This window comes from Dipteris shenzhenensis, chromosome 31, assembly GCF_047967505.1.
Source record: "Dipteris shenzhenensis isolate YYH24624 ecotype China chromosome 31, Dip_SZ_1.0, whole genome shotgun sequence".
In the NCBI taxonomy this organism is placed as follows: Eukaryota; Viridiplantae; Streptophyta; class Polypodiopsida; order Gleicheniales; family Dipteridaceae; genus Dipteris; species Dipteris shenzhenensis.
In genome coordinates this window covers 34697235-34706076 of record NC_141626.1, presented here as the reverse complement: position 1 = coordinate 34706076, position 8842 = coordinate 34697235, and the positions used below count along the sequence as shown (strand labels likewise).

Below are 8842 nucleotides of genomic sequence, written 5' to 3'. Positions count from 1 at the left end.
TGTGGACCGCCATTTTGCACTATCCATAGAAAAAATATTTTTTAAGAGAATGAAAATTCTAGTGAAACAAGTTCTATCATTCTCTTGGGTTTGCATGTGTAAAGCGTAAACAAAAGGAACAATGCTTCAAGCTAAAGATGCACCCGTATCATTGAGCTTGTAGATAATTAGTATGCAAGTCTGATATTTTTGCATATAGGAGACAGCTTTGATGTTTGGCGGGGGTCTCGCTACGGAGGCTGCAAACTCTTTTGCCAATTCATCTTGAGTTTTGGCATAGGTTCTTGTCATGCTTGTGAATTCATTGCATTCTTTGAGAGTATGGAATGAGAGTGTGTGATACTATTATTGATGCAATCTATTATGTGCCGATGCAAAATCATGTGAGTGCATGTGATGTGTCTAACAATATGCTTATTTGTGGGATTTAATAGGGAAACTAAGACTCAAACATCCCTAATACAAAATTGATTAGGTCTTCATAAATGTGCAAAAACGTGCATATGCCAGTGAGTGTGCGTGTAACAATCTAGTGCAAATTATATGTGCAAAAATGTGCATATGCTAGTGAATGCTCGTGATACAATCTAATCCTAACTAAGGAAGACTTGGTTTCCCAAATCTTTATTTTTGTCGGGGATGCCTTGCGTGTAAGGGTTGATCTTATTGAGAATGAGATTGAACCATAGCCCATCATTGATATTGGCAAAACTATTTTACATATTGTCTCATGCTCCTCACCTCACTTTATTTTTGTATATGTGAGTTTGCCAAAAAGCATTGATATTTTTGTTAAAATTATATGCTTTGGTAATCATGGGCAATGTTAGGAAGGCAGTGATGTACATTTATCAGCCTGCACCAAATTTCACTTACTGTATTCTCTGTTTTGCATCTAAATCCGTGTCTAATTCACAGTGCAGACGTGCTAATAGACGCGTAAATAGACGTGCTATTAGAGGTGCTCGTATTTTCGCTATTCTAGCAGCACCGATAGACGCGCCCGCTATTTTGCACGTCTATCAAGCGTGTCTATAGTTGCTTTGTCTTGTTGTGGGACATTTGTCATTCATCGAGTGGTAATTTACTCCCATGCCTTTAACTTGCTCGTGGAACGTGTCAAGTTTAAATGCATGTACTTTGTCCTTTTGACTTTTTCGTTTACCTCTTTGCCCTAGTTAGATTTAGAGAGGCCTTGAATGGATGGTGGTGACTTTTGAATGGACCTTGGCTCCTACAATTTCAATTATATTTGGAGCTTTGAAGTAGTATTATGGATTTCTATCTTGAATAGTTCCCAAGATGCACCCTTCTCAAGTTGTCTTTAATTGATTTTTATTAGTACTTTAGTTTTAGCGTTCGCTTTATCTGTTGTACATACATTTTAGTTGTTATCTTTTATTAAATTTGAATATACTATTCGGATGTTCCTCTAAGATACTGCTCGGATGTTTCATTTGAAACATGGCATTTTTTCAGATATTATTGTGTTCAATAGTTTACCTTCTATAATGACTTTCAATTTTTGGACGTATCCCTTTATGTAATCAACTAAGAATATCTTAATCGGATTCATGCAACGAGGCGAAGATCAGATCTGGCCGAGTGGAGAGCATGCATGGCCCTGTTAATGTCTTGCTTTCTGTGTCGTATCGTAACAACATTCGTGGTGTTCATGCAGCAGTCGCCTATTGAACCATCCTGCAGACGATCTTTTTAAGGCACTGCGAGCCTCCAAGACCTGTTTCCTGTTGCCCACCAAAGGAGAAATTGCTTATCAACACAAATTGCTGGATGTTCATGCGCCAGACAAGCGCATGGATCTTTTGATCTGCTGGCGCTGTAATTCATCACCCAGCCGTTTCGTGCTAATTAGGAGCAGCAGGAAACATCATCCAAGCTTAGCTCGATCCTGACCATCGTCGACTTCTCAACAGACAGAACTGATACCCCCGTTGCGATGGCCGATCGGCAGAGGCGAGGGTATAATCAAGGTCAAGGAGGCGTCTCTCAATACAAACTTGATCAAGACCGCGTACGCAGGTCTATATTTCGACAAATCCTAGGCCTCATCACAATCATGGCTTCCGGTGCAGCTGCTCTGATCTTTGGGGGTTTAGCAATCGGGGGCGTAGTCATCACCTTGCTTGTGGCAACTCCTTTTCTGATATTGTCGAGTCCTATCCTTATTCCTGTAGGTACGCTTGTCTTTCTGGGTACTGCAGGCCTTCTTGCAGCCGGGGCTGCTATTGTGGCAACAGTATCAGTGATATCATGGCTCTACAGTTATGTTAAAAGGGAAGAACCTCCTGGTCATATTGAAAGACGCCTTACGGAAACTGCTGAAGCTGTTAAAGAGAAAGTCCGGGACTATGGCACCAGCGTGCAAGGGGCTGTGCAACCTAAAGTTCAAGAAGCTAAGCGTCAGGAACCACCGAAAACTGAACAAGGATCTAAGCCTCAAGCCTCGAAGCCTCGAGATGCAAAGCCTCAAAATTCTAAAACTGAAGAGGGAGCTTCTCGCCCTCAATAGGGTAATTTCTCCATGCATTTTTAGTAATCATTAGTTTGAATTTATATTGCTGGTTGAGGCAGCTACAAAGTAACCCTTTTATGGTTGCACACGGATGATACATAACAGTCCAAAATCATCAGGTATGAGACCGATGGGAAAGGAAGAACCAAAGCAAGGGCCACTACGATGAAATCATCTTCTTTGCACCCAAAATAGAAAACTGTATCATGATGAAATTGGAATTTCAAGCTTGTAGACATCTTTCACTTCAAGAAATTGTTGGATATTGTCATGGAAAACGACCAACAGACTAGAATTACTATGTGGAGCTTCTACATCAGTTTGATTGTAACATGATTGCTATCATTGAAGATAAAGTCTGTAGTTAATGTTTAGAAAAAAACTATCTCAAGAGTCATTATACTTGAGAATAATCAAAAGGCTCGAATATGAAATACATTCTCCTGCGTTCTATTTCTGTAAATGCGAAAACATTGCTCAGCGAATCAGGGTTGAGTAACGTGGAAACTGAGCCACACACGTTCTCATAAACTGAGCTTTTTCTTGTGTTGAATTGTGTACCGTGCTTGTTTGCAGTATAGTCTAGAATGGAAACGAAATAGCATTCCTAAGCTAATGGTTTCCAATTAGTTAGAAAACTATTCGTCCAATTGAGCTTTTACATTTGTTCTACATCCCGTGGCCCACCTACGTTGCATTTACGATTTGGTTTCCTTTAAAGTATCCCGGGCTCATAAAGTATGGTCTCATAAAGTAGAGGACTATCTAGCATACTCAGCTATATGGTCTCTTACAATCTATGTTTGTTGACATGGCAACCAAGGTAGAATTATATCTAGCACCCTCAAATAGCCACATATTGCAAGAGGTCAAGAATGTATTGCCCTTTACCTCGACCACATGTCAGGACTTGGATCACAAGCCAAATTCAATACACCATCAATCATGTTTGACAATTGTGCATGCATCAATCATCTTTGACAATTGTACATCGCGCCAATGCTCTTAACGTAAAAATTATGCAAATTTGTGTGCAAATTGATCCTTACAATCTTCAATGCTTGCAAAAATTCATAAACACTAATCCAAGATGTCATCCACTTGCCATCTCACTATTCAAGTGGCACTATAGAAATTAACATGGCATTGGAACCCTCATCAATCTCACTATTCGCGACATTATACAAATTAATACGGCATTGGAACCCTCATCAATTAGTTTTCAAAGCAAAGGCTATGAATTCCCACATTCTCACAATAGCACATGGACACTAGCACAGGCTATCAATTCCCACATTCCCACAATAGCACTTGCACACTAGCACATGGCATGCCTAAATAACACATGGACACTAGCATTCCCACATTCCCACAATAGCACCTAGTGGACACTAGCACATGCCATGCCACAATAACACATGGACACTAGCACATAGCATGGTATCAATTCCCACAATCCTTTAATAGCACATGGACACTAGCACATGCCATGCCAGCACATGCTATGCATTGTATTGATGTAACAAATCCATACATTGCCATCAAGGAGCATAATATATCCAACCTCCTCCATAAGGAATATATCCTCAATCCACATAATCCATTGAAGTATATCCACAATCCACATAATCCATTGGAGTACATAAGGAATATATCCGCATAGTTCATCGGAGTAATGCCATACATCCACAAATCCACATAGTCCATTGGGGTAACTCCCTAATGTCATGTTTGCCGTAATGCCATGTTCGTCCAAGGTGCTTTACTATAGACTATAGGAAAACATGGGGGATTCATTATAGTATGTGGAAAACTTTATTTTGCGCCCTTTCAAGGGGTATTGCAAAAATGCTGAAATTTCACCCTAGAATAATCCCTTTTCCATTTTATGACATTACATAATATTTTTCAACTCCCATTAAAAATATCCATATATTATCTTTGAAGATTTTGACAAAACCCCTCAAGTACACACATGATGTATTCACATATTGCAATATCACCTTATCCTTGACTATGTAAGGGGTATCTTGCTATTGGGATTTCTACTATTTTGTAGTTTAGCATGTTTACCTACATGTACATCTACATGAATTATTGAGTGAAAGATGCTTGATTACATCATTAAATAAGTTACAATTTAGAAATTAGACCCACCCCATCTTGACTCCACAAAGCATCAAATGGAAGAATGGGTACAATTTAAAATCTTTACATGATATATTTTCCCAATACTATGCAAATTAAATGGAGTCTTACCATAGAGAGGAAGCATAAAAAGCTCCAAAACTCATTATTCTAAGAGGCGCATGACGATTTGTGAGGTTCCATCTCTGAGTGAGATTGGGCTACTCACGCCTTGTGTAGAATGAAGTTCTAATGAAATGGTCATTTGTCTAGATATCAATTTGTGAGTTTGGTAGGGTTTCATATGGGATGCTATGCATTCGCAAAGAACCCTCCCAAACAAGAAACTCATCCACAAGAGTTGGCTTTAAGACTTTAGCCTCTCACAACATATCACTAAGTTCTAACTACAAAATATTAGTCTCCAATAGCTAAGGCTCATTGGATGCTACAATTTTCTATGCTAGATAATATTTTTTAAAAACCTAGGTACCCACGTAGTTAAGAACATCACTACAAGGTATACATTGCTTTTTGATGGGTATTTTGATGCAAAATACATTAAAAATTATTTATTCCAAGTGTGGAAACGTCGGTATAGGCGTCAATATGATTGTCAAAATGACCTCGTTACTATATTCATTTGGGGCACGATGAAGCCTATAAGAAATTGACAGTGTTGGTATCTACGTAAGTATATGCGTCGGTGGGCCCACTGATGCTATGCTCCCAAAAGAAAATTTGAGGAGTAGAATGGGGCTTGTTTGGAACCCATTCTTCCCCTCTGTTAGTGAAAAGCAAAATTGAGCTCAAGTTTGTTGTAGAGTATTCCATAGTATTTGGTTACATTAAAAAAATATTACATAAACTCTCACATCATGTTTTACAAAAGTTCCCTTCAACAATGGGTAGGTACAAAATATGCATACATGCCAAGAGAAAGCTACAAAATGGAAAAATGGCGAATAGGTGGGTACGCGTATAAAATCATAGGTAAAGATATCTATATTTAAGCTAAATCTACTTGTCCTCATGGTCGTTATCCTCCTCATCATCATTTAAGAAATTCCATCATTGGACCCTCGCTGACCTCTTCGATCTTGTCTCTTCCCTCACCCTCACCTAGGTCCTCACTCTAGTTGATTGAGAAAATATAACTAGATCTTGATTTTAAAAATGAAAAGGAACGTGATTCTAGACAAGGAGGATTGAAGACTTACACAGCATGCAACTGCCATCCAATCGACAAGGACTCCCTCGCCATCCACTTCTCAAAGAGATTCTACAGACCATTCTCGAATGCATAGGGGTGTGTGCATGATTAGGTGGACTTGATAGCTCTATCCCGGACATCACTAGAAAAGTGGTAGCCACCGTGTTACTACTTGGTATAGGGAAAGCCATGCAATTGGAAAAGGGAATCTACTATGTATAGCAATGACCACGTGGAAAGCTGCAAGTAGGTCTGAATTCTCCTGCCCCATGGTTTGAATTTCACTTAGTTTATAGCTCAGATCTCTCTCTCTCTCACACATGAGCTCTCTCTTAGACGTGATTTGTCTCTCAGATCTATCTTTTCTCTCTCCACATCACATCTAAGCATGTCACACAAGCAAATCAAAAGTATTCTCTCTCCACATCATGTCTAAACATGTTCTAATCAGAAGCATGTGACACATGCTCCTATCTATTCTCTCTCAACATCACGTCTAAGCATGTCACACGAGCAAATCAGAAGTATTCTCTCTCCACATCACGTCCTGAGAGAACGCTAGTAATGATGTCACACGAGCTCTATCTATTCTCTCTCCATGTCACACTGTTCCCTCTCTAACACTATTCAGTCTCCAAGACCTCTCCACTATGAATCGGTGTGCATGGCAGCATCATTACTAGCATTCTCTCGAGACATTATCAAAATGAGAGTTTTGCACCTTTCTATTCAGCTTACTATTATTTCCTTGTGTGGTGAAACTCCATGTCAGAGACCTCTCAGTTTTTATATGTTTTCAAACCTCTCACTTTCTATTCATCTTACCGCTATTTCCTTGTGTAGTGAAACTCCATGCCAGAGACCTGAGCTTCAAAGGCATTTTGGCAGAAAACGTTGAAAATGCATCCATGCAAAAAATGTGGTAAGAGAGTGTTCAACGCATTGATAAGTGATGATATTTTCTTGGAATTGTTGTTTGTATTTGGATCTTTCTAATGTAGCAGTGCACTTCTGATGCCAAAAAAATTTGGGTGCAACTAAAAGCTTCTGGTTGAAAGCATAAACATTGTGAAAATTAAGAAAATGGTGGCTCAGTAGACTGCAAAAATTATGAGAGTGTGATGAGTCCATCAACAAGATTACTGAGAACCTCAAGCTAGATGTGGCTTGGCTTGTGCTCATCGGAATATATTAGACCATGTGACTCAAAATTGCTACACTTCAGGCTACTTCTACTATTTTGGTTTTCTGGTTCTCTTGGAAGACTACCCTATATGGCCTGCGTATTGAATGTTATGACCATTCAGGAATTATAAATACAAATACCGTCATTTCTCTACAAAATAAAAAAGGACTGCTCGCAAACTATTGCACAACTATACAATCGTTGGGAGCTTGTTTCCGCTTTGGCTATTTTCGTTGCAAAAATGCATACCGAGATGAACCTATGCACTGTGTGTAATTCCGGTGTGGCTCATTAGAATGTGGGACATGCAAACATGCTCTTATCAAGGAGTATGAGGCAAAGAGAAAGTGCGAATACGAACTTAAGGTGAAGCTACAAGCAAACTCTATGGACTTGAATGTTGCAAAGTGCCAGAAGATTTCTCTTGATGTTGTGAGGTACTTCAAGTGATGTACACAAGGTCTACATGAGGAGGCAATGGTTGAAATTGCCAAGAGTGTTATTGAGCTACCAATATTTCAAGAGTTGCAGGGTTCATGTTCACAGGCAATTGCAGATCATGAAAAAGGTTTATTGATAAGCAGCCTTCGAAACACCCTCAAGTACATGAAAAATACCAAAATCTTTAAAGAGTTATTTCTGAAGAGGGCGAGCATGATGATGGTCATGAATACCAAAGCCCAAGCCAAGAAACCAAATATTGCGGTAGCTGTGTCAAGACTTCTACTTGTGCATCATAGGAACTTCTATGCTACTAGATCTCCAATGTGTTAGGAGATGATACCACTGCATTTGTGTGCAAGACAACCACGCATAAAGGGTGCAATTTCAAAAGAGGTGCAGGAGTTAGTGCTGTCATTCTGGACTAGCTATACATGTGTCTTGCCTAATAAGAAGGATGTCTGTCGAAAGCGTATAAGGAGAAAGACTTGCAGGAAACACCCAGTGCATTTTCTTGAGCAGCCTCAGGTTGGTGATATTCCTTCAGGTTGTATCCCTTCAAGAATCATAAGCTCATTCCTTACTTCTCTATGGTATGTTGTTAACAAGTTGATGGTGGCTTTTAGGTTCTATTTTCATTAGCTACATGCTAGCTACCATTGGCTACATGGTAGCTACCATTACGACTTGTTGCGAATAAGTACCTATTCATTATTATTGTGTTGTTAGATGATCACTACTCTGCCTTTTGGTAGCTACATGGTGGCTACCATGGCCTGAATTTCTATGACTTGCTATGAGTACTTACCGAATGATGCGATTAGCTACCAAGTTCTACCAGTAGCACTCAATTTGGAGTGAGCAGAGTGGTGGTTACATAATAACTAAGTAGTAGCTACCACATCTATTAACTATGGGTGCTATGATTGTTGTACCAAATGATAGCCACCACTAAACGAATTGGTATCTATCATTGCCTTGGATCACATAGTCCCCAGATTGTATCAAAATTATGTGTGGTGGTAGCTACCACTTGTTATGTTGGTAGTTACCACCTGGCAAACATTATGCTCTCTATTGTGGTGGTAGCTACCACCTGTTATGTTGGTAGTTACCACCTGGTAAACATTGTGCTCTCTATTATGGTGGTAGCTACCTACAACTAGACCACTAGCAACCACATGGCATAAATTCAGCTCTATTATGATGGTATCCACTAGCTAATCAACTGATTGACCAACTCAAACCCCTTCCAAAAAAAGGATGTACACAAACAATCCTAAGATTTTAGAATTCTCAATCTTTTAGTTGTGCATAACCATTCAACACACTTTCTTCA

At 39.4% G+C, this 8842-nt stretch overlaps 1 pseudogene; it reads left to right on the top strand.

Moving 5' to 3' along the window:
- The first annotated feature begins 1960 nt into the window (after positions 1-1960).
- On the top strand, positions 1961-2533 carry LOC147881381 (oleosin G pseudogene; annotated as a pseudogene).
- Positions 2534-8842: the final 6309 nt, after the last annotated feature.